This window comes from Larus michahellis, chromosome 5 (genome assembly GCF_964199755.1).
Source record: "Larus michahellis chromosome 5, bLarMic1.1, whole genome shotgun sequence".
Classification (NCBI taxonomy): domain Eukaryota; kingdom Metazoa; phylum Chordata; class Aves; order Charadriiformes; family Laridae; genus Larus; species Larus michahellis.
In genome coordinates this window covers 6,073,444-6,100,471 of record NC_133900.1, presented here as the reverse complement: position 1 = coordinate 6,100,471, position 27,028 = coordinate 6,073,444, and positions in this window count along the sequence as shown.

Here is a 27,028-nt window from a genome sequence, read left to right as displayed (position 1 = left end):
TTCTCCGTGTGACCTCTTTGCTAAGACTCTCCAGAGAGCCGTCCTCAAAACCAACACACATCTTGACATATCTCCCACATTGATCGCAGTGTCTCCAGGAACCGCATTCAGCGAGCCAGGAGCTTTTCTCCCTACACTGTCCCTTGAGTTGTCCTCAAAACCAATATACGTCGTGCTATATCTCCCACATGGAAAATGCCAGGAGGGAAAAGTGGGGATTAGTTTAGACTTTCTCGGAACTGCTTCAAATCAACTAGATATCTTTGTGCTGTAAATCTCCCAATAGCCAAACGCAAAAGCAGCGAACATCTCGCTGTATGTCCCACATTGAAAGTGCCAAGAGAGTAATATAGAGCTTGCTCTCCCTGTCTTTGAGTACCGTTTTCACTGTCCCGGTTACCTCTTTGCTAACATTCTCTTCAGAGCTGCAGTGAAACCAGGAACCACGTGGAGAAGGCACCCACACTGAAAGTGCCTGCAGGCAACATTGGGGCTTCTTCTCAGTGTCTCTGACATAGGGTTTCACTGTCCCGGGAAAGTCTCTGCTAACACCCTGCAGAGCGCTGTGCCCAATATACAGAAACGTCTTGCGGTATCTCCTACAGGGAAAGTGCCAGGAGGGAATTGTCGATCTTGTTCTCAGTGTCTCTGAGAATTGCTCTGATTCTCCGTGTGACCTCTTTGCTAAGACTCTCCAGAGAGCCGTCCTCAAAACCAACACACATCTTGACATATCTCCCACATTGATCGCAGTGTCTCCAGGAACCGCATTCAGCGAGCCAGGAGCTTTTCTCCCTACACTGTCCCTTGAGTTGTCCTCAAAACCAATATACATCGTGCTATATCTCCCACATGGAAAGTGCCAGGAGGGAAAAGTGGGGATTAGCTTAGACTTTCTCGGAACTGCTTCAAATCAACTAGATATCTTTGTGCTGTAAATCTCCCAATAGCCAAACGCAAAAGCAGCAAACATCTCGCTGTATGTCCCACATTGAAAGTGCCAAGAGAGTAATATAGAGCTTGCTCTCCCTGTCTTTGAGTACCGTTTTCACTGTCCCGGTTACCTCTTTGCTAACATTCTCTTCAGAGCTGCAGTGAAACCAGGAACCACGTGGAGAAGGCACCCACACTGAAAGTGCCTGCAGGCAACATTGGGGCTTCTTCTCAGTGTCTCTGACATAGGGTTTCACTGTCCCGGGAAAGTCTCTGCTAACACCCTGCAGAGCGCTGTGCCCAATATACAGAAACGTCTTGCGGTATCTCCTACAGGGAAAGTGCCAGGAGGGAATTGTCGATCTTGTTCTCAGTGTCTCTGAGAATTGCTCTGATTCTCCGTGTGACCTCTTTGCTAAGACTCTCCAGAGAGCCGTCCTCAAAACCAACACACATCTTGACATATCTCCCACATTGATCGCAGTGTCTCCAGGAACCGCATTCAGCGAGCCAGGAGCTTTTCTCCCTACACTGTCCCTTGAGTTGTCCTCAAAACCAATATACATCGTGCTATATCTCCCACATGGAAAGTGCCAGGAGGGAAAAGTGGGGATTAGCTTAGACTTTCTCGGAACTGCTTCAAATCAACTAGATATCTTTGTGCTGTAAATCTCCCAATAGCCAAACGCAAAAGCAGCAAACATCTCGCTGTATGTCCCACATTGAAAGTGCCAAGAGAGTAATATAGAGCTTGCTCTCCCTGTCTTTGAGTACCGTTTTCACTGTCCCGGTTACCTCTTTGCTAACATTCTCTTCAGAGCTGCAGTGAAACCAGGAACCACGTGGAGAAGGCACCCACACTGAAAGTGCCTGCAGGCAACATTGGGGCTTCTTCTCAGTGTCTCTGACATAGGGTTTCACTGTCCCGGGAAAGTCTCTGCTAACACCCTGCAGAGCGCTGTGCCCAATATACAGAAACGTCTTGCGGTATCTCCTACAGGGAAAGTGCCAGGAGGGAATTGTCGACCTTGTTCTCAGTGTCTCTGAGAATTGCTCTGATTCTCCGTGTGACCTCTTTGCTAAGACTCTCCAGAGAGCCGTCCTCAAAACCAACACACATCTTGACATATCTCCCACATTGATCGCAGTGTCTCCAGGAACCGCATTCAGCGAGCCAGGAACTTTTCTCCCTACACTGTCCCTTGAGTTGTCCTCAAAACCAATATACATCGTGCTATATCTCCCACATGGAAAGTGCCAGGAGGGAAAAGTGGGGATTAGCTTAGACTTTCTCGGAACTGCTTCAAATCAACTAGATATCTTTGTGCTGTAAATCTCCCAATAGCCAAACGCAAAAGCAGCAAACATCTCGCTGTATGTCCCACATTGAAAGTGCCAAGAGAGTAATATAGAGCTTGCTCTCCCTGTCTTTGAGTACCGTTTTCACTGTCCCGGTTACCTCTTTGCTAACATTCTCTTCAGAGCTGCAGTGAAACCAGGAACCACGTGGAGAAGGCACCCACACTGAAAGTGCCTGCAGGCAACATTGGGGCTTCTTCTCAGTGTCTCTGACATAGAGTTTCACTGTCCCGGGAAAGTGTCTGCTAACAGCCTGCAGAGCGCTGTGCCCAATATACAGAAACGTCTTGCGGTATCTCCTACAGGGAAAGTGCCAGGAGGGAATTGTCGATCTTGTTCTCAGTGTCTCTGAGAATTGCTCTGATTCTCCGTGTGACCTCTTTGCTAAGACTCTCCAGAGAGCCGTCCTCAAAACCAACACACATCTTGACATATCTCCCACATTGATCGCAGTGTCTCCAGGAACCGCATTCAGCGAGCCAGGAGCTTTTCTCCCTACACTGTCCCTTGAGTTGTCCTCAAAACCAATATACGTCGTGCTATATCTCCCACATGGAAAATGCCAGGAGGGAAAAGTGGGGATTAGTTTAGACTTTCTCGGAACTGCTTCAAATCAACTAGATATCTTTGTGCTGTAAATCTCCCAATAGCCAAACGCAAAAGCAGCGAACATCTCGCTGTATGTCCCACATTGAAAGTGCCAAGAGAGTAATATAGAGCTTGCTCTCCCTGTCTTTGAGTACCGTTTTCACTGTCCCGGTTACCTCTTTGCTAACATTCTCTTCAGAGCTGCAGTGAAACCAGGAACCACGTGGAGAAGGCACCCACACTGAAAGTGCCTGCAGGCAACATTGGGGCTTCTTCTCAGTGTCTCTGACATAGGGTTTCACTGTCCCGGGAAAGTCTCTGCTAACACCCTGCAGAGCGCTGTGCCCAATATACAGAAACGTCTTGCGGTATCTCCTAAAGGGAAAGTGCCAGGAGGGAATTGTCGATCTTGTTCTCAGTGTCTCTGAGAATTGCTCTGATTCTCCATGTGACCTCTTTGCTAAGACTCTCCAGAGAGCCGTCCTCAAAACCAACACACATCTTGACATATCTCCCACATTGATCGCAGTGTCTCCAGGAACCGCATTCAGCGAGCCAGGAGCTTTTCTCCCTACACTGTCCCTTGAGTTGTCCTCAAAACCAATATACATCGTGCTATATCTCCCACATGGAAAGTGCCAGGAGGGAAAAGTGGGGATTAGCTTAGACTTTCTCGGAACTGCTTCAAATCAACTAGATATCTTTGTGCTGTAAATCTCCCAATAGCCAAACGCAAAAGCAGCAAACATCTCGCTGTATGTCCCACATTGAAAGTGCCAAGAGAGTAATATAGAGCTTGCTCTCCCTGTCTTTGAGTACCGTTTTCACTGTCCCGGTTACCTCTTTGCTAACATTCTCTTCAGAGCTGCAGTGAAACCAGGAACCACGTGGAGAAGGCACCCACACTGAAAGTGCCTGCAGGCAACATTGGGGCTTCTTCTCAGTGTCTCTGACATAGGGTTTCACTGTCCCGGGAAAGTCTCTGCTAACAGCCTGCAGAGCGCTGTGCCCAATATACAGAAACGTCTTGCGGTATCTCCTACAGGGAAAGTGCCAGGAGGGAATTGTCGACCTTGTTCTCAGTGTCTCTGAGAATTGCTCTGATTCTCCGTGTGACCTCTTTGCTAAGACTCTCCAGAGAGCCGTCCTCAAAACCAACACACATCTTGACATATCTCCCACATTGATCGCAGTGTCTCCAGGAACCGCATTCAGCGAGCCAGGAGCTTTTCTCCCTACACTGTCCCTTGAGTTGTCCTCAAAACCAATATACGTCGTGCTATATCTCCCACATGGAAAATGCCAGGAGGGAAAAGTGGGGATTAGTTTAGACTTTCTCGGAACTGCTTCAAATCAACTAGATATCTTTGTGCTGTAAATCTCCCAATAGCCAAACGCAAAAGCAGCGAACATCTCGCTGTATGTCCCACATTGAAAGTGCCAAGAGAGTAATATAGAGCTTGCTCTCCCTGTCTTTGAGTACCGTTTTCACTGTCCCGGTTACCTCTTTGCTAACATTCTCTTCAGAGCTGCAGTGAAACCAGGAACCACGTGGAGAAGGCACCCACACTGAAAGTGCCTGCAGGCAACATTGGGGCTTCTTCTCAGTGTCTCTGACATAGGGTTTCACTGTCCCGGGAAAGTCTCTGCTAACACCCTGCAGAGCGCTGTGCCCAATATACAGAAACGTCTTGCGGTATCTCCTACAGGGAAAGTGCCAGGAGGGAATTGTCGATCTTGTTCTCAGTGTCTCTGAGAATTGCTCTGATTCTCCGTGTGACCTCTTTGCTAAGACTCTCCAGAGAGCCGTCCTCAAAACCAACACACATCTTGACATATCTCCCACATTGATCGCAGTGTCTCCAGGAACCGCATTCAGCGAGCCAGGAGCTTTTCTCCCTACACTGTCCCTTGAGTTGTCCTCAAAACCAATATACATCGTGCTATATCTCCCACATGGAAAGTGCCAGGAGGGAAAAGTGGGGATTAGCTTAGACTTTCTCGGAACTGCTTCAAATCAACTAGATATCTTTGTGCTGTAAATCTCCCAATAGCCAAACGCAAAAGCAGCAAACATCTCGCTGTATGTCCCACATTGAAAGTGCCAAGAGAGTAATATAGAGCTTGCTCTCCCTGTCTTTGAGTACCGTTTTCACTGTCCCGGTTACCTCTTTGCTAACATTCTCTTCAGAGCTGCAGTGAAACCAGGAACCACGTGGAGAAGGCACCCACACTGAAAGTGCCTGCAGGCAACATTGGGGCTTCTTCTCAGTGTCTCTGACATAGGGTTTCACTGTCCCGGGAAAGTCTCTGCTAACACCCTGCAGAGCGCTGTGCCCAATATACAGAAACGTCTTGCGGTATCTCCTACAGGGAAAGTGCCAGGAGGGAATTGTCGATCTTGTTCTCAGTGTCTCTGAGAATTGCTCTGATTCTCCGTGTGACCTCTTTGCTAAGACTCTCCAGAGAGCCGTCCTCAAAACCAACACACATCTTGACATATCTCCCACATTGATCGCAGTGTCTCCAGGAACCGCATTCAGCGAGCCAGGAGCTTTTCTCCCTACACTGTCCCTTGAGTTGTCCTCAAAACCAATATACATCGTGCTATATCTCCCACATGGAAAGTGCCAGGAGGGAAAAGTGGGGATTAGCTTAGACTTTCTCGGAACTGCTTCAAATCAACTAGATATCTTTGTGCTGTAAATCTCCCAATAGCCAAACGCAAAAGCAGCAAACATCTCGCTGTATGTCCCACATTGAAAGTGCCAAGAGAGTAATATAGAGCTTGCTCTCCCTGTCTTTGAGTACCGTTTTCACTGTCCCGGTTACCTCTTTGCTAACATTCTCTTCAGAGCTGCAGTGAAACCAGGAACCACGTGGAGAAGGCACCCACACTGAAAGTGCCTGCAGGCAACATTGGGGCTTCTTCTCAGTGTCTCTGACATAGGGTTTCACTGTCCCGGGAAAGTCTCTGCTAACACCCTGCAGAGCGCTGTGCCCAATATACAGAAACGTCTTGCGGTATCTCCTACAGGGAAAGTGCCAGGAGGGAATTGTCGACCTTGTTCTCAGTGTCTCTGAGAATTGCTCTGATTCTCCGTGTGACCTCTTTGCTAAGACTCTCCAGAGAGCCGTCCTCAAAACCAACACACATCTTGACATATCTCCCACATTGATCGCAGTGTCTCCAGGAACCGCATTCAGCGAGCCAGGAACTTTTCTCCCTACACTGTCCCTTGAGTTGTCCTCAAAACCAATATACATCGTGCTATATCTCCCACATGGAAAGTGCCAGGAGGGAAAAGTGGGGATTAGCTTAGACTTTCTCGGAACTGCTTCAAATCAACTAGATATCTTTGTGCTGTAAATCTCCCAATAGCCAAACGCAAAAGCAGCAAACATCTCGCTGTATGTCCCACATTGAAAGTGCCAAGAGAGTAATATAGAGCTTGCTCTCCCTGTCTTTGAGTACCGTTTTCACTGTCCCGGTTACCTCTTTGCTAACATTCTCTTCAGAGCTGCAGTGAAACCAGGAACCACGTGGAGAAGGCACCCACACTGAAAGTGCCTGCAGGCAACATTGGGGCTTCTTCTCAGTGTCTCTGACATAGAGTTTCACTGTCCCGGGAAAGTGTCTGCTAACAGCCTGCAGAGCGCTGTGCCCAATATACAGAAACGTCTTGCGGTATCTCCTACAGGGAAAGTGCCAGGAGGGAATTGTCGATCTTGTTCTCAGTGTCTCTGAGAATTGCTCTGATTCTCCGTGTGACCTCTTTGCTAAGACTCTCCAGAGAGCCGTCCTCAAAACCAACACACATCTTGACATATCTCCCACATTGATCGCAGTGTCTCCAGGAACCGCATTCAGCGAGCCAGGAGCTTTTCTCCCTACACTGTCCCTTGAGTTGTCCTCAAAACCAATATACGTCGTGCTATATCTCCCACATGGAAAATGCCAGGAGGGAAAAGTGGGGATTAGTTTAGACTTTCTCGGAACTGCTTCAAATCAACTAGATATCTTTGTGCTGTAAATCTCCCAATAGCCAAACGCAAAAGCAGCAAACATCTCGCTGTATGTCCCACATTGAAAGTGCCAAGAGAGTAATATAGAGCTTGCTCTCCCTGTCTTTGAGTACCGTTTTCACTGTCCCGGTTACCTCTTTGCTAACATTCTCTTCAGAGCTGCAGTGAAACCAGGAACCACGTGGAGAAGGCACCCACACTGAAAGTGCCTGCAGGCAACATTGGGGCTTCTTCTCAGTGTCTCTGACATAGGGTTTCACTGTCCCGGGAAAGTCTCTGCTAACACCCTGCAGAGCGCTGTGCCCAATATACAGAAACGTCTTGCGGTATCTCCTACAGGGAAAGTGCCAGGAGGGAATTGTCGACCTTGTTCTCAGTGTCTCTGAGAATTGCTCTGATTCTCCGTGTGACCTCTTTGCTAAGACTCTCCAGAGAGCCGTCCTCAAAACCAACACACATCTTGACATATCTCCCACATTGATCGCAGGGTCTCCAGGAACCGCATTCAGCGAGCCAGGAACTTTTCTCCCTACACTGTCCCTTGAGTTGTCCTCAAAACCAATATACATCGTGCTATATCTCCCACATGGAAAGTGCCAGGAGGGAAAAGTGGGGATTAGCTTAGACTTTCTCGGAACTGCTTCAAATCAACTAGATATCTTTGTGCTGTAAATCTCCCAATAGCCAAACGCAAAAGCAGCAAACATCTCGCTGTATGTCCCACATTGAAAGTGCCAAGAGAGTAATATAGAGCTTGCTCTCCCTGTCTTTGAGTACCGTTTTCACTGTCCCGGTTACCTCTTTGCTAACATTCTCTTCAGAGCTGCAGTGAAACCAGGAACCACGTGGAGAAGGCACCCACACTGAAAGTGCCTGCAGGCAACATTGGGGCTTCTTCTCAGTGTCTCTGACATAGGGTTTCACTGTCCCGGGAAAGTCTCTGCTAACAGCCTGCAGAGCGCTGTGCCCAATATACAGAAACGTCTTGCGGTATCTCCTACAGGGAAAGTGCCAGGAGGGAATTGTCGACCTTGTTCTCAGTGTCTCTGAGAATTGCTCTGATTCTCCGTGTGACCTCTTTGCTAAGACTCTCCAGAGAGCCGTCCTCAAAACCAACACACATCTTGACATATCTCCCACATTGATCGCAGTGTCTCCAGGAACCGCATTCAGCGAGCCAGGAGCTTTTCTCCCTACACTGTCCCTTGAGTTGTCCTCAAAACCAATATACGTCGTGCTATATCTCCCACATGGAAAATGCCAGGAGGGAAAAGTGGGGATTAGTTTAGACTTTCTCGGAACTGCTTCAAATCAACTAGATATCTTTGTGCTGTAAATCTCCCAATAGCCAAACGCAAAAGCAGCGAACATCTCGCTGTATGTCCCACATTGAAAGTGCCAAGAGAGTAATATAGAGCTTGCTCTCCCTGTCTTTGAGTACCGTTTTCACTGTCCCGGTTACCTCTTTGCTAACATTCTCTTCAGAGCTGCAGTGAAACCAGGAACCACGTGGAGAAGGCACCCACACTGAAAGTGCCTGCAGGCAACATTGGGGCTTCTTCTCAGTGTCTCTGACATAGGGTTTCACTGTCCCGGGAAAGTCTCTGCTAACACCCTGCAGAGCGCTGTGCCCAATATACAGAAACGTCTTGCGGTATCTCCTACAGGGAAAGTGCCAGGAGGGAATTGTCGATCTTGTTCTCAGTGTCTCTGAGAATTGCTCTGATTCTCCGTGTGACCTCTTTGCTAAGACTCTCCAGAGAGCCGTCCTCAAAACCAACACACATCTTGACATATCTCCCACATTGATCGCAGTGTCTCCAGGAACCGCATTCAGCGAGCCAGGAGCTTTTCTCCCTACACTGTCCCTTGAGTTGTCCTCAAAACCAATATACATCGTGCTATATCTCCCACATGGAAAGTGCCAGGAGGGAAAAGTGGGGATTAGCTTAGACTTTCTCGGAACTGCTTCAAATCAACTAGATATCTTTGTGCTGTAAATCTCCCAATAGCCAAACGCAAAAGCAGCAAACATCTCGCTGTATGTCCCACATTGAAAGTGCCAAGAGAGTAATATAGAGCTTGCTCTCCCTGTCTTTGAGTACCGTTTTCACTGTCCCGGTTACCTCTTTGCTAACATTCTCTTCAGAGCTGCAGTGAAACCAGGAACCACGTGGAGAAGGCACCCACACTGAAAGTGCCTGCAGGCAACATTGGGGCTTCTTCTCAGTGTCTCTGACATAGGGTTTCACTGTCCCGGGAAAGTCTCTGCTAACACCCTGCAGAGCGCTGTGCCCAATATACAGAAACGTCTTGCGGTATCTCCTACAGGGAAAGTGCCAGGAGGGAATTGTCGATCTTGTTCTCAGTGTCTCTGAGAATTGCTCTGATTCTCCGTGTGACCTCTTTGCTAAGACTCTCCAGAGAGCCGTCCTCAAAACCAACACACATCTTGACATATCTCCCACATTGATCGCAGTGTCTCCAGGAACCGCATTCAGCGAGCCAGGAGCTTTTCTCCCTACACTGTCCCTTGAGTTGTCCTCAAAACCAATATACATCGTGCTATATCTCCCACATGGAAAGTGCCAGGAGGGAAAAGTGGGGATTAGCTTAGACTTTCTCGGAACTGCTTCAAATCAACTAGATATCTTTGTGCTGTAAATCTCCCAATAGCCAAACGCAAAAGCAGCAAACATCTCGCTGTATGTCCCACATTGAAAGTGCCAAGAGAGTAATATAGAGCTTGCTCTCCCTGTCTTTGAGTACCGTTTTCACTGTCCCGGTTACCTCTTTGCTAACATTCTCTTCAGAGCTGCAGTGAAACCAGGAACCACGTGGAGAAGGCACCCACACTGAAAGTGCCTGCAGGCAACATTGGGGCTTCTTCTCAGTGTCTCTGACATAGGGTTTCACTGTCCCGGGAAAGTCTCTGCTAACACCCTGCAGAGCGCTGTGCCCAATATACAGAAACGTCTTGCGGTATCTCCTACAGGGAAAGTGCCAGGAGGGAATTGTCGACCTTGTTCTCAGTGTCTCTGAGAATTGCTCTGATTCTCCGTGTGACCTCTTTGCTAAGACTCTCCAGAGAGCCGTCCTCAAAACCAACACACATCTTGACATATCTCCCACATTGATCGCAGTGTCTCCAGGAACCGCATTCAGCGAGCCAGGAACTTTTCTCCCTACACTGTCCCTTGAGTTGTCCTCAAAACCAATATACATCGTGCTATATCTCCCACATGGAAAGTGCCAGGAGGGAAAAGTGGGGATTAGCTTAGACTTTCTCGGAACTGCTTCAAATCAACTAGATATCTTTGTGCTGTAAATCTCCCAATAGCCAAACGCAAAAGCAGCAAACATCTCGCTGTATGTCCCACATTGAAAGTGCCAAGAGAGTAATATAGAGCTTGCTCTCCCTGTCTTTGAGTACCGTTTTCACTGTCCCGGTTACCTCTTTGCTAACATTCTCTTCAGAGCTGCAGTGAAACCAGGAACCACGTGGAGAAGGCACCCACACTGAAAGTGCCTGCAGGCAACATTGGGGCTTCTTCTCAGTGTCTCTGACATAGAGTTTCACTGTCCCGGGAAAGTCTCTGCTAACAGCCTGCAGAGCGCTGTGCCCAATATACAGAAACGTCTTGCGGTATCTCCTACAGGGAAAGTGCCAGGAGGGAATTGTCGACCTTGTTCTCAGTGTCTCTGAGAATTGCTCTGATTCTCCGTGTGACCTCTTTGCTAAGACTCTCCAGAGAGCCGTCCTCAAAACCAACACACATCTTGACATATCTCCCACATTGATCGCAGTGTCTCCAGGAACCGCATTCAGCGAGCCAGGAACTTTTCTCCCTACACTGTCCCTTGAGTTGTCCTCAAAACCAATATACATCGTGCTATATCTCCCACATGGAAAGTGCCAGGAGGGAAAAGTGGGGATTAGCTTAGACTTTCTCGGAACTGCTTCAAATCAACTAGATATCTTTGTGCTGTAAATCTCCCAATAGCCAAACGCAAAAGCAGCAAACATCTCGCTGTATGTCCCACATTGAAAGTGCCAAGAGAGTAATATAGAGCTTGCTCTCCCTGTCTTTGAGTACCGTTTTCACTGTCCCGGTTACCTCTTTGCTAACATTCTCTTCAGAGCTGCAGTGAAACCAGGAACCACGTGGAGAAGGCACCCACACTGAAAGTGCCTGCAGGCAACATTGGGGCTTCTTCTCAGTGTCTCTGACATAGAGTTTCACTGTCCCGGGAAAGTCTCTGCTAACAGCCTGCAGAGCGCTGTGCCCAATATACAGAAACGTCTTGCGGTATCTCCTACAGGGAAAGTGCCAGGAGGGAATTGTCGATCTTGTTCTCAGTGTCTCTGAGAATTGCTCTGATTCTCCGTGTGACCTCTTTGCTAAGACTCTCCAGAGAGCCGTCCTCAAAACCAACACACATCTTGACATATCTCCCACATTGATCGCAGTGTCTCCAGGAACCGCATTCAGCGAGCCAGGAGCTTTTCTCCCTACACTGTCCCTTGAGTTGTCCTCAAAACCAATATACGTCGTGCTATATCTCCCACATGGAAAATGCCAGGAGGGAAAAGTGGGGATTAGTTTAGACTTTCTCGGAACTGCTTCAAATCAACTAGATATCTTTGTGCTGTAAATCTCCCAATAGCCAAACGCAAAAGCAGCAAACATCTCGCTGTATGTCCCACATTGAAAGTGCCAAGAGAGTAATATAGAGCTTGCTCTCCCTGTCTTTGAGTACCGTTTTCACTGTCCCGGTTACCTCTTTGCTAACATTCTCTTCAGAGCTGCAGTGAAACCAGGAACCACGTGGAGAAGGCACCCACACTGAAAGTGCCTGCAGGCAACATTGGGGCTTCTTCTCAGTGTCTCTGACATAGGGTTTCACTGTCCCGGGAAAGTCTCTGCTAACACCCTGCAGAGCGCTGTGCCCAATATACAGAAACGTCTTGCGGTATCTCCTACAGGGAAAGTGCCAGGAGGGAATTGTCGACCTTGTTCTCAGTGTCTCTGAGAATTGCTCTGATTCTCCGTGTGACCTCTTTGCTAAGACTCTCCAGAGAGCCGTCCTCAAAACCAACACACATCTTGACATATCTCCCACATTGATCGCAGTGTCTCCAGGAACCGCATTCAGCGAGCCAGGAACTTTTCTCCCTACACTGTCCCTTGAGTTGTCCTCAAAACCAATATACATCGTGCTATATCTCCCACATGGAAAGTGCCAGGAGGGAAAAGTGGGGATTAGCTTAGACTTTCTCGGAACTGCTTCAAATCAACTAGATATCTTTGTGCTGTAAATCTCCCAATAGCCAAACGCAAAAGCAGCAAACATCTCGCTGTATGTCCCACATTGAAAGTGCCAAGAGAGTAATATAGAGCTTGCTCTCCCTGTCTTTGAGTACCGTTTTCACTGTCCCGGTTACCTCTTTGCTAACATTCTCTTCAGAGCTGCAGTGAAACCAGGAACCACGTGGAGAAGGCACCCACACTGAAAGTGCCTGCAGGCAACATTGGGGCTTCTTCTCAGTGTCTCTGACATAGAGTTTCACTGTCCCGGGAAAGTGTCTGCTAACAGCCTGCAGAGCGCTGTGCCCAATATACAGAAACGTCTTGCGGTATCTCCTACAGGGAAAGTGCCAGGAGGGAATTGTCGATCTTGTTCTCAGTGTCTCTGAGAATTGCTCTGATTCTCCGTGTGACCTCTTTGCTAAGACTCTCCAGAGAGCCGTCCTCAAAACCAACACACATCTTGACATATCTCCCACATTGATCGCAGTGTCTCCAGGAACCGCATTCAGCGAGCCAGGAGCTTTTCTCCCTACACTGTCCCTTGAGTTGTCCTCAAAACCAATATACGTCGTGCTATATCTCCCACATGGAAAATGCCAGGAGGGAAAAGTGGGGATTAGTTTAGACTTTCTCGGAACTGCTTCAAATCAACTAGATATCTTTGTGCTGTAAATCTCCCAATAGCCAAACGCAAAAGCAGCAAACATCTCGCTGTATGTCCCACATTGAAAGTGCCAAGAGAGTAATATAGAGCTTGCTCTCCCTGTCTTTGAGTACCGTTTTCACTGTCCCGGTTACCTCTTTGCTAACATTCTCTTCAGAGCTGCAGTGAAACCAGGAACCACGTGGAGAAGGCACCCACACTGAAAGTGCCTGCAGGCAACATTGGGGCTTCTTCTCAGTGTCTCTGACATAGGGTTTCACTGTCCCGGGAAAGTCTCTGCTAACACCCTGCAGAGCGCTGTGCCCAATATACAGAAACGTCTTGCGGTATCTCCTACAGGGAAAGTGCCAGGAGGGAATTGTCGATCTTGTTCTCAGTGTCTCTGAGAATTGCTCTGATTCTCCGTGTGACCTCTTTGCTAAGACTCTCCAGAGAGCCGTCCTCAAAACCAACACACATCTTGACATATCTCCCACATTGATCGCAGGGTCTCCAGGAACCGCATTCAGCGAGCCAGGAGCTTTTCTCCCTACACTGTCCCTTGAGTTGTCCTCAAAACCAATATACATCGTGCTATATCTCCCACATGGAAAATGCCAGGAGGGAAAAGTGGGGATTAGCTTAGACTTTCTCGGAACTGCTTCAAATCAACTAGATATCTTTGTGCTGTAAATCTCCCAGTAGCCAAACGCAAAAGCAGCAAACATCTCGCTGTATGTCCCACATTGAAAGTGCCAAGAGAGTAATATAGAGCTTGCTCTCCCTGTCTTTGAGTACCGTTTTCACTGTCCCGGTTACCTCTTTGCTAACATTCTCTTCAGAGCTGCAGTGAAACCAGGAACCACGTGGAGAAGGCACCCACACTGAAAGTGCCTGCAGGCAACATTGGGGCTTCTTCTCAGTGTCTCTGACATAGAGTTTCACTGTCCCGGGAAAGTGTCTGCTAACAGCCTGCAGAGCGCTGTGCCCAATATACAGAAACGTCTTGCGGTATCTCCTACAGGGAAAGTGCCAGGAGGGAATTGTCGATCTTGTTCTCAGTGTCTCTGAGAATTGCTCTGATTCTCCGTGTGACCTCTTTGCTAAGACTCTCCAGAGAGCCGTCCTCAAAACCAACACACATCTTGACATATCTCCCACATTGATCGCAGTGTCTCCAGGAACCGCATTCAGCGAGCCAGGAGCTTTTCTCCCTACACTGTCCCTTGAGTTGTCCTCAAAACCAATATACGTCGTGCTATATCTCCCACATGGAAAATGCCAGGAGGGAAAAGTGGGGATTAGTTTAGACTTTCTCGGAACTGCTTCAAATCAACTAGATATCTTTGTGCTGTAAATCTCCCAATAGCCAAACGCAAAAGCAGCAAACATCTCGCTGTATGTCCCACATTGAAAGTGCCAAGAGAGTAATATAGAGCTTGCTCTCCCTGTCTTTGAGTACCGTTTTCACTGTCCCGGTTACCTCTTTGCTAACATTCTCTTCAGAGCTGCAGTGAAACCAGGAACCACGTGGAGAAGGCACCCACACTGAAAGTGCCTGCAGGCAACATTGGGGCTTCTTCTCAGTGTCTCTGACATAGGGTTTCACTGTCCCGGGAAAGTCTCTGCTAACACCCTGCAGAGCGCTGTGCCCAATATACAGAAACGTCTTGCGGTATCTCCTACAGGGAAAGTGCCAGGAGGGAATTGTCGATCTTGTTCTCAGTGTCTCTGAGAATTGCTCTGATTCTCCGTGTGACCTCTTTGCTAAGACTCTCCAGAGAGCCGTCCTCAAAACCAACACACATCTTGACATATCTCCCACATTGATCGCAGGGTCTCCAGGAACCGCATTCAGCGAGCCAGGAGCTTTTCTCCCTACACTGTCCCTTGAGTTGTCCTCAAAACCAATATACGTCGTGCTACATCTCCCACATGGAAAATGCCAGGAGGGAAAAGTGGGGATTAGTTTAGACTTTCTCGGAACTGCTTCAAATCAACTAGATATCTTTGTGCTGTAAATCTCCCAATAGCCAAACGCAAAAGCAGCAAACATCTCGCTGTATGTCCCACATTGAAAGTGCCAAGAGAGTAATATAGAGCTTGCTCTCCCTGTCTTTGAGTACCGTTTTCACTGTCCCGGTTACCTCTTTGCTAACATTCTCTTCAGAGCTGCAGTGAAACCAGGAAGCATGTGGAGAAGGCACCCACACTGAAAGTGCCTGCAGGCAACATTGGGGCTTCTTCTCAGTGTCTCTGACATAGGGTTTCACTGTCCCGGGAAAGTCTCTGCTAACACCCTGCAGAGCGCTGTGCCCAATATACAGAAACGTCTTGCGGTATCTCCTACAGGGAAAGTGCCAGGAGGGAATTGTCGATCTTGTTCTCAGTGTCTCTGAGAATTGCTCTGATTCTCCGTGTGACCTCTTTGCTAAGACTCTCCAGAGAGCCGTCCTCAAAACCAACACACATCTTGACATATCTCCCACATTGATCGCAGTGTCTCCAGGAACGGCATTCAGCGAGCCAGGAGCTTTTCTCCCTACACTGTCCATTGAGTTGTCCTCAAAACCAATATACATCGTGCTATATCTCCCACATGGAAAGTGCCAGGAGGGAAAAGTGGGGATTAGCTTAGACTTTCTCGGAACTGCTTCAAATCAACTAGATATCTTTGTGCTGTAAATCTCCCAATAGCCAAACGCAAAAGCAGCAAACATCTCGCTGTATGTCCCACATTGAAAGTGCCAAGAGAGTAATATAGAGCTTGCTCTCCCTGTCTTTGAGTACTGTTTTCACTGTCCCGGTTACCTCTTTGCTAACATTCTCTTCAGAGCTGCAGTGAAACCAGGAACCACGTGGAGAAGGCACCCACACTGAAAGTGCCTGCAGGCAACATTGGGGCTTCTTCTCAGTGTCTCTGACATAGGGTTTCACTGTCCCGGGAAAGTCTCTGCTAACACCCTGCAGAGCGCTGTGCCCAATATACAGAAACGTCTTGCGGTATCTCCTACAGGGAAAGTGCCAGGAGGGAATTGTCGATCTTGTTCTCAGTGTCTCTGAGAATTGCTCTGATTCTCCGTGTGACCTCTTTGCTAAGACTCTCCAGAGAGCCGTCCTCAAAACCAACACACATCTTGACATATCTCCCACATTGATCGCAGTGTCTCCAGGAACGGCATTCAGCGAGCCAGGAGCTTTTCTCCCTACACTGTCCCTTGAGTTGTCCTCAAAACCAATATACATCGTGCTATATCTCCCACATGGAAAATGCCAGGAGGGAAAAGTGGGGATTAGCTTAGACTTTCTCGGAACTGCTTCAAATCAACTAGATATCTTTGTGCTGTAAATCTCCCAGTAGCCAAACGCAAAAGCAGCAAACATCTCGCTGTAGGTCCCACATTGAAAGTGCCAAGAGAGTAATATAGAGCTTGCTCTCCCTGTCTTTGAGTACCGTTTTCACTGTCCCGCTTACCTCTTTGCTAACATTCTCTTCAGAGCTGCAGTGAAACCAGGAAGCATGTGGAGAAGGCACCCACACTGAAAGTGCCTGCAGGCAACATTGGGGCTTCTTCTCAGTGTCTCTGACATAGGGTTTCACTGTCCCGGGAAAGTCTCTGCTAACACCCTGCAGAGCGCTGTGCCCAATATACAGAAACGTCTTGCGGTATCTCCTACAGGGAAAGTGCCAGGAGGGAATTGTCGATCTTGTTCTCAGTGTCTCTGAGAATTGCTCTGATTCTCCGTGTGACCTCTTTGCTAAGACTCTCCAGAGAGCCGTCCTCAAAACCAACACACATCTTGACATATCTCCCACATTGATCGCAGTGTCTCCAGGAACCGCATTCAGCGAGCCAGGAGCTTTTCTCCCTACACTGTCCCTTGAGTTGTCCTCAAAACCAATATACATCGTGCTATATCTCCCACATGGAAATGCCAGGAGGGAAAAGTGGGGATTAGCTTAGACTTTCTCGGAACTGCTTCAAATCAACTAGATATCTTTGTGCTGTAAATCTCCCAATAGCCAAACGCAAAAGCAGCAAACATCTCGCTGTATGTCCCACATTGAAAGTGCCAAGAGAGTAATATAGAGCTTGCTCTCCCTGTCTTTGAGTACTGTTTTCACTGTCCCGGTTACCTCTTTGCTAACATTCTCTTCAGAGCTGCAGTGAAACCAGGAACCACGTGGAGAAGGCACCCACACTGAAAGTGCCTGCAGGCAACATTGGGGCTTCTTCTCAGTGTCTCTGACATAGGGTTTCACTGTCCCGGGAAAGTCTCTGCTAACACCCTGCAGAGCGCTGTGCCCAATATACAGAAACGTCTTGCGGTATCTCCTACAGGGAAAGTGCCAGGAGGGAATTGTCGATCTTGTTCTCAGTGTCTCTGAGAATTGCTCTGATTCTCCGTGTGACCTCTTTGCTAAGACTCTCCAGAGAGCCGTCCTCAAAACCAACACACATCTTGACATATCTCCCACATTGATCGCAGTGTCTCCAGGAACCGCATTCAGCGAGCCAGGAACTTTTCTCCCTACACTGTCCCTTGAGTTGTCCTCAAAACCAATATACATCGTGCTATATCTCCCACATGGAAAATGCCAGGAGGGAAAAGTGGGGATTAGTTTAGACTTTCTCGGAACTGCTTCAAATCAACTAGATATCTTTGTGCTGTAAATCTCCCAGTAGCCAAACGCAAAAGCAGCAAACATCTCGCTGTATGTCCCACATTGAAAGTGCCAAGAGAGTAATATAGAGCTTGCTCTCCCTGTCTTTGAGTACCGTTTTCACTGTCCCGGTTACCTCTTTGCTAACATTCTCTTCAGAGCTGCAGTGAAACCAGGAAGCATGTGGAGAAGGCACCCACACTGAAAGTGCCTGCAGGCAACATTGGGGCTTCTTCTCAGTGTCTCTGACATAGGGTTTCACTGTCCCGGGAAAGTCTCTGCTAACAGCCTGCAGAGCGCTGTGCCCAATATACAGAAACGTCTTGCGGTATCTCCTACAGGGAAAGTGCCAGGAGGGAATTGTCGATCTTGTTCTCAGTGTCTCTGAGAATTGCTCTGATTCTCCGTGTGACCTCTTTGCTAAGACTCTCCAGAGAGCCGTCCTCAAAACCAACACACATCTTGACATATCTCCCACATTGATCGCAGTGTCTCCAGGAACCGCATTCAGCGAGCCAGGAGCTTTTCTCCCTACACTGTCCCTTGAGTTGTCCTCAAAACCAATATACATCGTGCTATATCTCCCACATGGAAAGTGCCAGGAGGGAAAAGTGGGGATTAGCTTAGACTTTCTCGGAACTGCTTCAAATCAACTAGATATCTTTGTGCTGTAAATCTCCCAATAGCCAAACGCAAAAGCAGCAAACATCTCGCTGTATGTCCCACATTGAAAGTGCCAAGAGAGTAATATAGAGCTTGCTCTCCCTGTCTTTGAGTACTGTTTTCACTGTCCCGGTTACCTCTTTGCTAACATTCTCTTCAGAGCTGCAGTGAAACCAGGAACCACGTGGAGAAGGCACCCACACTGAAAGTGCCTGCAGGCAACATTGGGGCTTCTTCTCAGTGTCTCTGACATAGGGTTTCACTGTCCCGGGAAAGTCTCTGCTAACACCCTGCAGAGCGCTGTGCCCAATATACAGAAACGTCTTGCGGTATCTCCTACAGGGAAAGTGCCAGGAGGGAATTGTCGATCTTGTTCTCAGTGTCTCTGAGAATTGCTCTGATTCTCCGTGTGACCTCTTTGCTAAGACTCCCAGAGAGCCGTCCTCAAAACCAACACACATCTTGACATATCTCCCACATTGATCGCAGTGTCTCCAGGAACCGCATTCAGCGAGCCAGGAACTTTTCTCCCTACACTGTCCATTGAGTTGTCCTCAAAACCAATATACATCGTGCTATATCTCCCACATGGAAAATGCCAGGAGGGAAAAGTGGGGATTAGCTTAGACTTTCTCGGAACTGCTTCAAATCAACTAGATATCTTTGTGCTGTAAATCTCCCAGTAGCCAAACGCAAAAGCAGCAAACATCTCGCTGTAGGTCCCACATTGAAAGTGCCAAGAGAGTAATATAGAGCTTGCTCTCCCTGTCTTTGAGTACTGTTTTCACTGTCCCGGTTACCTCTTTGCTAACATTCTCTTCAGAGCTGCAGTGAAACCAGGAACCACGTGGAGAAGGCACCCACACTGAAAGTGCCTGCAGGCAACATTGGGGCTTCTTCTCAGTGTCTCTGACATAGGGTTTCACTGTCCCGGGAAAGTCTCTGCTAACACCCTGCAGAGCGCTGTGCCCAATATACAGAAACGTCTTGCGGTATCTCCTACAGGGAAAGTGCCAGGAGGGAATTGTCGATCTTGTTCTCAGTGTCTCTGAGAATTGCTCTGATTCTCCGTGTGACCTCTTTGCTAAGACTCTCCAGAGAGCCGTCCTCAAAACCAACACACATCTTGACATATCTCCCACATTGATCGCAGTGTCTCCAGGAACCGCATTCAGCGAGCCAGGAACTTTTCTCCCTACACTGTCCATTGAGTTGTCCTCAAAACCAATATACATCGTGCTATATCTCCCACATGGAAAATGCCAGGAGGGAAAAGTGGGGATTAGCTTAGACTTTCTCGGAACTGCTTCAAATCAACTAGATATCTTTGTGCTGTAAATCTCCCAGTAGCCAAACGCAAAAGCAGCAAACATCTCGCTGTAGGTCCCACATTGAAAGTGCCAAGAGAGTAATATAGAGCTTGCTCTCCCTGTCTTTGAGTACCGTTTTCACTGTCCCGGTTACCTCTTTGCTAACATTCTCTTCAGAGCTGCAGTGAAACCAGGAACCACGTGGAGAAGGCACCCACACTGAAAGTGCCTGCAGGCAACATTGGGGCTTCTTCTCAGTGTCTCTGACATAGGGTTTCACTGTCCCGGGAAAGTCTCTGCTAACACCCTGCAGAGCGCTGTGCCCAATATACAGAAACGTCTTGCGGTATCTCCTACAGGGAAAGTGCCAGGAGGGAATTGTCGATCTTGTTCTCAGTGTCTCTGAGAATTGCTCTGATTCTCCGTGTGACCTCTTTGCTAAGACTCTCCAGAGAGCCGTCCTCAAAACCAACACACATCTTGACATATCTCCCACATTGATCGCAGTGTCTCCAGGAACGGCATTCAGCGAGCCAGGAGCTTTTCTCCCTACACTGTCCCTTGAGTTGTCCTCAAAACCAATATACATCGTGCTATATCTCCCACATGGAAAGTGCCAGGAGGGAAAAGTGGGAATTAGCTTAGACTTTCTCGGAACTGCTTCAAATCAACTAGATATCTTTGTGCTGTAAATCTCCCAATAGCCAAACGCAAAAGCAGCAAACATCTCGCTGTATGTCCCACATTGAAAGTGCCAAGAGAGTAATATAGAGCTTGCTCTCCCTGTCTTTGAGTACTGTTTTCACTGTCCCGGTTACCTCTTTGCTAACATTCTCTTCAGAGCTGCAGTGAAACCAGGAACCACGTGGAGAAGGCACCCACACTGAAAGTGCCTGCAGGCAACATTGGGGCTTCTTCTCAGTGTCTCTGACATAGGGTTTCACTGTCCCGGGAAAGTCTCTGCTAACACCCTGCAGAGCGCTGTGCCCAATATACAGAAACGTCTTGCGGTATCTCCTACAGGGAAAGTGCCAGGAGGGAATTGTCGATCTTGTTCTCAGTGTCTCTGAGAATTGCTCTGATTCTCCGTGTGACCTCTTTGCTAAGACTCTCCAGAGAGCCGTCCTCAAAACCAACACACATCTTGACATATCTCCCACATTGATCGCAGTGTCTCCAGGAACCGCATTCAGCGAGCCAGGAACTTTTCTCCCTACACTGTCCATTGAGTTGTCCTCAAAACCAATATACATCGTGCTATATCTCCCACATGGAAAATGCCAGGAGGGAAAAGTGGGGATTAGCTTAGACTTTCTCGGAACTGCTTCAAATCAACTAGATATCTTTGTGCTGTAAATCTCCCAGTAGCCAAACGCAAAAGCAGCAAACATCTCGCTGTAGGTCCCACATTGAAAGTGCCAAGAGAGTAATATAGAGCTTGCTCTCCCTGTCTTTGAGTACCGTTTTCACTGTCCCGGTTACCTCTTTGCTAACATTCTCTTCAGAGCTGCAGTGAAACCAGGAAGCATGTGGAGAAGGCACCCACACTGAAAGTGCCTGCAGGCAACATTGGGGCTTCTTCTCAGTGTCTCTGACATAGGGTTTCACTGTCCCGGGAAAGTCTCTGCTAACACCCTGCAGAGCGCTGTGCCCAATATACAGAAACGTCTTGCGGTATCTCCTACAGGGAAAGTGCCAGGAGGGAATTGTCGATCTTGTTCTCAGTGTCTCTGAGAATTGCTCTGATTCTCCGTGTGACCTCTTTGCTAAGACTCTCCAGAGAGCCGTCCTCAAAACCAACACACATCTTGACATATCTCCCACATTGATTGCAGTGTCTCCAGGAACCGCATTCAGCGAGCCAGGAACTTTTCTCCCTACACTGTCCATTGAGTTGTCCTCAAAACCAATATACATCGTGCTATATCTCCCACATGGAAAATGCCAGGAGGGAAAAGTGGGGATTAGCTTAGACTTTCTCGGAACTGCTTCAAATCAACTAGATATCTTTGTGCTGTAAATCTCCCAGTAGCCAAACGCAAAAGCAGCAAACATCTCGCTGTATGTCCCACATTGAAAGTGCCAAGAGAGTAATATAGAGCTTGCTCTCCCTGTCTTTGAGTACTGTTTTCACTGTCCTGGTTACCTCTTTGCTAACATTCTCTTCAGAGCTGCAGTGAATCCAGGAACCACGTGGAGAAGGCACCCACACTGAAAGTGCCTGCAGGCAACATTGGGGCTTCTTCTCAGTGTCTCTGACATAGGGTTTCACTGTCCCGGGAAAGTCTCTGCTAACACCCTGCAGAGCGCTGTGCCCAATATACAGAAACGTCTTGCGGTATCTCCTACAGGGAAAGTGCCAGGAGGGAATTGTCGATCTTGTTCTCAGTGTCTCTGAGAATTGCTCTGATTCTCCGTGTGACCTCTTTGCTAAGACTCTCCAGAGAGCCGTCCTCAAAACCAACACACATCTTGACATATCTCCCACATTGATCGCAGTGTCTCCAGGAACCGCATTCAGCGAGCCAGGAGCTTTTCTCCCTACACTGTCCCTTGAGTTGTCCTCAAAACCAATATACATCGTGCTATATCTCCCACATGGAAAGTGCCAGGAGGGAAAAGTGGGGATTAGCTTAGACTTTCTCGGAACTGCTTCAAATCAACTAGATATCTTTGTGCTGTAAATCTCCCAATAGCCAAACGCAAAAGCAGCAAACATCTCGCTGTATGTCCCACATTGAAAGTGCCAAGAGAGTAATATAGAGCTTGCTCTCCCTGTCTTTGAGTACCGTTTTCACTGTCCCGGTTACCTCTTTGCTAACATTCTCTTCAGAGCTGCAGTGAAACCAGGAACCACGTGGAGAAGGCACCCACACTGAAAGTGCCTGCAGGCAACATTGGGGCTTCTTCTCAGTGTCTCTGACATAGGGTTTCACTGTCCCGGGAAAGTCTCTGCTAACACCCTGCAGAGCGCTGTGCCCAATATACAGAAACGTCTTGCGGTATCTCCTACAGGGAAAGTGCCAGGAGGGAATTGTCGATCTTGTTCTCAGTGTCTCTGAGAATTGCTCTGATTCTCCGTGTGACCTCTTTGCTAAGACTCTCCAGAGAGCCGTCCTCAAAACCAACACACATCTTGACATATCTCCCACATTGATCGCAGTGTCTCCAGGAACCGCATTCAGCGAGCCAGGAACTTTTCTCCCTACACTGTCCATTGAGTTGTCCTCAAAACCAATATACATCGTGCTATATCTCCCACATGGAAAATGCCAGGAGGGAAAAGTGGGGATTAGCTTAGACTTTCTCGGAACTGCTTCAAATCAACTAGATATCTTTGTGCTGTAAATCTCCCAATAGCCAAACGCAAAAGCAGCAAACATCTCGCTGTATGTCCCACATTGAAAGTGCCAAGAGAGTAATATAGAGCTTGCTCTCCCTGTCTTTGAGTACTGTTTTCAGTGTCCCGGTTACCTCTTTGCTAACATTCTCTTCAGAGCTGCAGTGAAACCAGGAACCACGTGGAGAAGGCACCCACACTGAAAGTGCCTGCAGGCAACATTGGGGCTTCTTCTCAGTGTCTCTGACATAGGGTTTCACTGTCCCGGGAAAGTCTCTGCTAACACCCTGCAGAGCGCTGTGCCCAATATACAGAAACGTCTTGCGGTATCTCCTACAGGGAAAGTGCCAGGAGGGAATTGTCGATCTTGTTCTCAGTGTCTCTGAGAATTGCTCTGATTCTCCGTGTGACCTCTTTGCTAAGACTCTCCAGAGAGCCATCCTCAAAACCAACACACATCTTGACATATCTCCCACATTGATCGCAGTGTCTCCAGGAACCGCATTCAGCGAGCCAGGAGCTTTTCTCCCTACACTGTCCCTTGAGTTGTCCTCAAAACCAATATACATCGTGCTATATCTCCCACATGGAAAGTGCCAGGAGGGAAAAGTGGGGATTAGCTTAGACTTTCTCGGAACTGCTTCAAATCAACTAGATATCTTTGTGCTGTAAATCTCCCAAGAGCCAAACGCAAAAGCAGCAAACATCTCGCTGTATGTCCCACATTGAAAGTGCCAAGAGAGTAATATAGAGCTTGCTCTCCCTGTCTTTGAGTACTGTTTTCACTGTCCCGGTTACCTCTTTGCTAACATTCTCTTCAGAGCTGCAGTGAAACCAGGAACCACGTGGAGAAGGCACCCACACTGAAAGTGCCTGCAGGCAACATTGGGGCTTCTTCTCAGTGTCTCTGACATAGGGTTTCACTGTCCCGGGAAAGTCTCTGCTAACACCCTGCAGAGCGCTGTGCCCAATATACAGAAACGTCTTGCGGTATCTCCTACAGGGAAAGTGCCAGGAGGGAATTGTCGATCTTGTTCTCAGTGTCTCTGAGAATTGCTCTGATTCTCCGTGTGACCTCTTTGCTAAGACTCTCCAGAGAGCCGTCCTCAAAACCAACACACATCTTGACATATCTCCCACATTGATCGCAGTGTCTCCAGGAACCGCATTCAGCGAGCCAGGAACTTTTCTCCCTACACTGTCCATTGAGTTGTCCTCAAAACCAATATACATCGTGCTATATCTCCCACATGGAAAATGCCAGGAGGGAAAAGTGGGGATTAGCTTAGACTTTCTCGGAACTGCTTCAAATCAACTAGATATCTTTGTGCTGTAAATCTCCCAGTAGCCAAACGCAAAAGCAGCAAACATCTCGCTGTATGTCCCACATTGAAAGTGCCAAGAGAGTAATATAGAGCTTGCTCTCCCTGTCTTTGAGTACTGTTTTCACTGTCCCGGTTACCTCTTTGCTAACATTCTCTTCAGAGCTGCAGTGAAACCAGGAACCACGTGGAGAAGGCACCCACACTGAAAGTGCCTGCAGGCAACATTGGGGCTTCTTCTCAGTGTCTCTGACATAGGGTTTCACTGTCCCGGGAAAGTCTCTGCTAACACCCTGCAGAGCGCTGTGCCCAATATACAGAAACGTCTTGCGGTATCTCCTACAGGGAAAGTGCCAGGAGGGAATTGTCGACCTTGTTCTCAGTGTCTCTGAGAATTGCTCTGATTCTCCGTGTGACCTCTTTGCTAAGACTCTCCAGAGAGCCGTCCTCAAAACCAACACACATCTTGACATATCTCCCACATTGATCGCAGTGTCTCCAGGAACCGCATTCAGCGAGCCAGGAGCTTTTCTCCCTACACTGTCCATTGAGTTGTCCTCAAAACCAATATACATCGTGCTATATCTCCCACATGGAAAGTGCCAGGAGGGAAAAGTGGGGATTAGCTTAGACTTTCTCGGAACTGCTTCAAATCAACTAGATATCTTTGTGCTGTAAATCTCCCAAGAGCCAAACGCAAAAGCAGCAAACATCTCGCTGTATGTCCCACATTGAAAGTGCCAAGAGAGTAATATAGAGCTTGCTCTCCCTGTCTTTGAGTACTGTTTTCACTGTCCCGGTTACCTCTTTGCTAACATTCTCTTCAGAGCTGCAGTGAAACCAGGAACCACGTGGAGAAGGCACCCACACTGAAAGTGCCTGCAGGCAACATTGGGGCTTCTTCTCAGTGTCTCTGACATAGGGTTTCACTGTCCCGGGAAAGTCTCTGCTAACACCCTGCAGAGCGCTGTGCCCAATATACAGAAACGTCTTGCGGTATCTCCTACAGGGAAAGTGCCAGGAGGGAATTGTCGATCTTGTTCTCAGTGTCTCTGAGAATTGCTCTGATTCTCCGTGTGACCTCTTTGCTAAGACTCTCCAGAGAGCCGTCCTCAAAACCAACACACATCTTGACATATCTCCCACATTGATCGCAGTGTCTCCAGGAACCGCATTCAGCGAGCCAGGAACTTTTCTCCCTACACTGTCCATTGAGTTGTCCTCAAAACCAATATACATCGTGCTATATCTCCCACATGGAAAATGCCAGGAGGGAAAAGTGGGGATTAGCTTAGACTTTCTCGGAACTGCTTCAAATCAACTAGATATCTTTGTGCTGTAAATCTCCCAGTAGCCAAACGCAAAAGCAGCAAACATCTCGCTGTATGTCCCACATTGAAAGTGCCAAGAGAGTAATATAGAGCTTGCTCTCCCTGTCTTTGAGTACTGTTTTCACTGTCCCGGTTACCTCTTTGCTAACATTCTCTTCAGAGCTGCAGTGAAACCAGGAACCACGTGGAGAAGGCACCCACACTGAAAGTGCCTGCAGGCAACATTGGGGCTTCTTCTCAGTGTCTCTGACATAGGGTTTCACTGTCCCGGGAAAGTCTCTGCTAACACCCTGCAGAGCGCTGTGCCCAATATACAGAAACGTCTTGCGGTATCTCCTACAGGGAAAGTGCCAGGAGGGAATTGTCGATCTTGTTCTCAGTGTCTCTGAGAATTGCTCTGATTCTCCGTGTGACCTCTTTGCTAAGACTCTCCAGAGAGCCGTCCTCAAAACCAACACACATCTTGACATATCTCCCACATTGATCGCAGTGTCTCCAGGAACCGCATTCAGCGAGCCAGGAGCTTTTCTCCCTACACTGTCCCTTGAGTTGTCCTCAAAACCAATATACATCGTGCTATATCTCCCACATGGAAAATGCCAGGATTGAAAAGTGGGGATTAGCTTAGACTTTCTCGGAACTGCTTCAAATCAACTAGATATCTTTGTGCTGTAAATCTCCCAATAGCCAAACGCAAAAGCAGCAAACATCTCGCTGTATGTCCCACATTGAAAGTGCCAAGAGAGTAATATAGAGCTTGCTCTCCCTGTCTTTGAGTACCGTTTTCACTGTCCCGGTTACCTCTTTGCTAACATTCTCTTCAGAGCTGCAGTGAAACCAGGAACCACGTGGAGAAGGCACCCACACTGAAAGTGCCTGCAGGCAACATTGGGGCTTCTTCTCAGTGTCTCTGACATAGGGTTTCACTGTCCCGGGAAAGTCTCTGCTAACACCCTGCAGAGCGCTGTGCCCAATATACAGAAACGTCTTGCGGTATCTCCTACAGGGAAAGTGCCAGGAGGGAATTGTCGATCTTGTTCTCAGTGTCTCTGAGAATTGCTCTGATTCTCCGTGTGACCTCTTTGCTAAGACTCTCCAGAGAGCCGTCCTTAAAACCAACACACATCTTGACATATCTCCCACATTGATCGCAGTGTCTCCAGGAACGGCATTCAGCGAGCCAGGAGCTTTTCTCCCTACACTGTCCATTGAGTTGTCCTCAAAACCAATATACATCGTGCTATATCTCCCACATGGAAAGTGCCAGGAGGGAAAAGTGGGGATTAGCTTAGACTTTCTCGGAACTGCTTCAAATCAACTAGATATCTTTGTGCTGTAAATCTCCCAATAGCCAAACGCAAAAGCAGCAAACATCTCGCTGTATGTCCCACATCGAAAGTGCCAAGAGAGTAATATAGAGCTTGCTCTCCCTGTCTTTGAGTACCGTTTTCACTGTCCCGGTTACCTCTTTGCTAACATTCTCTTCAGAGCTGCAGTGAATCCAGGAACCACGTGGAGAAGGCACCCACACTGAA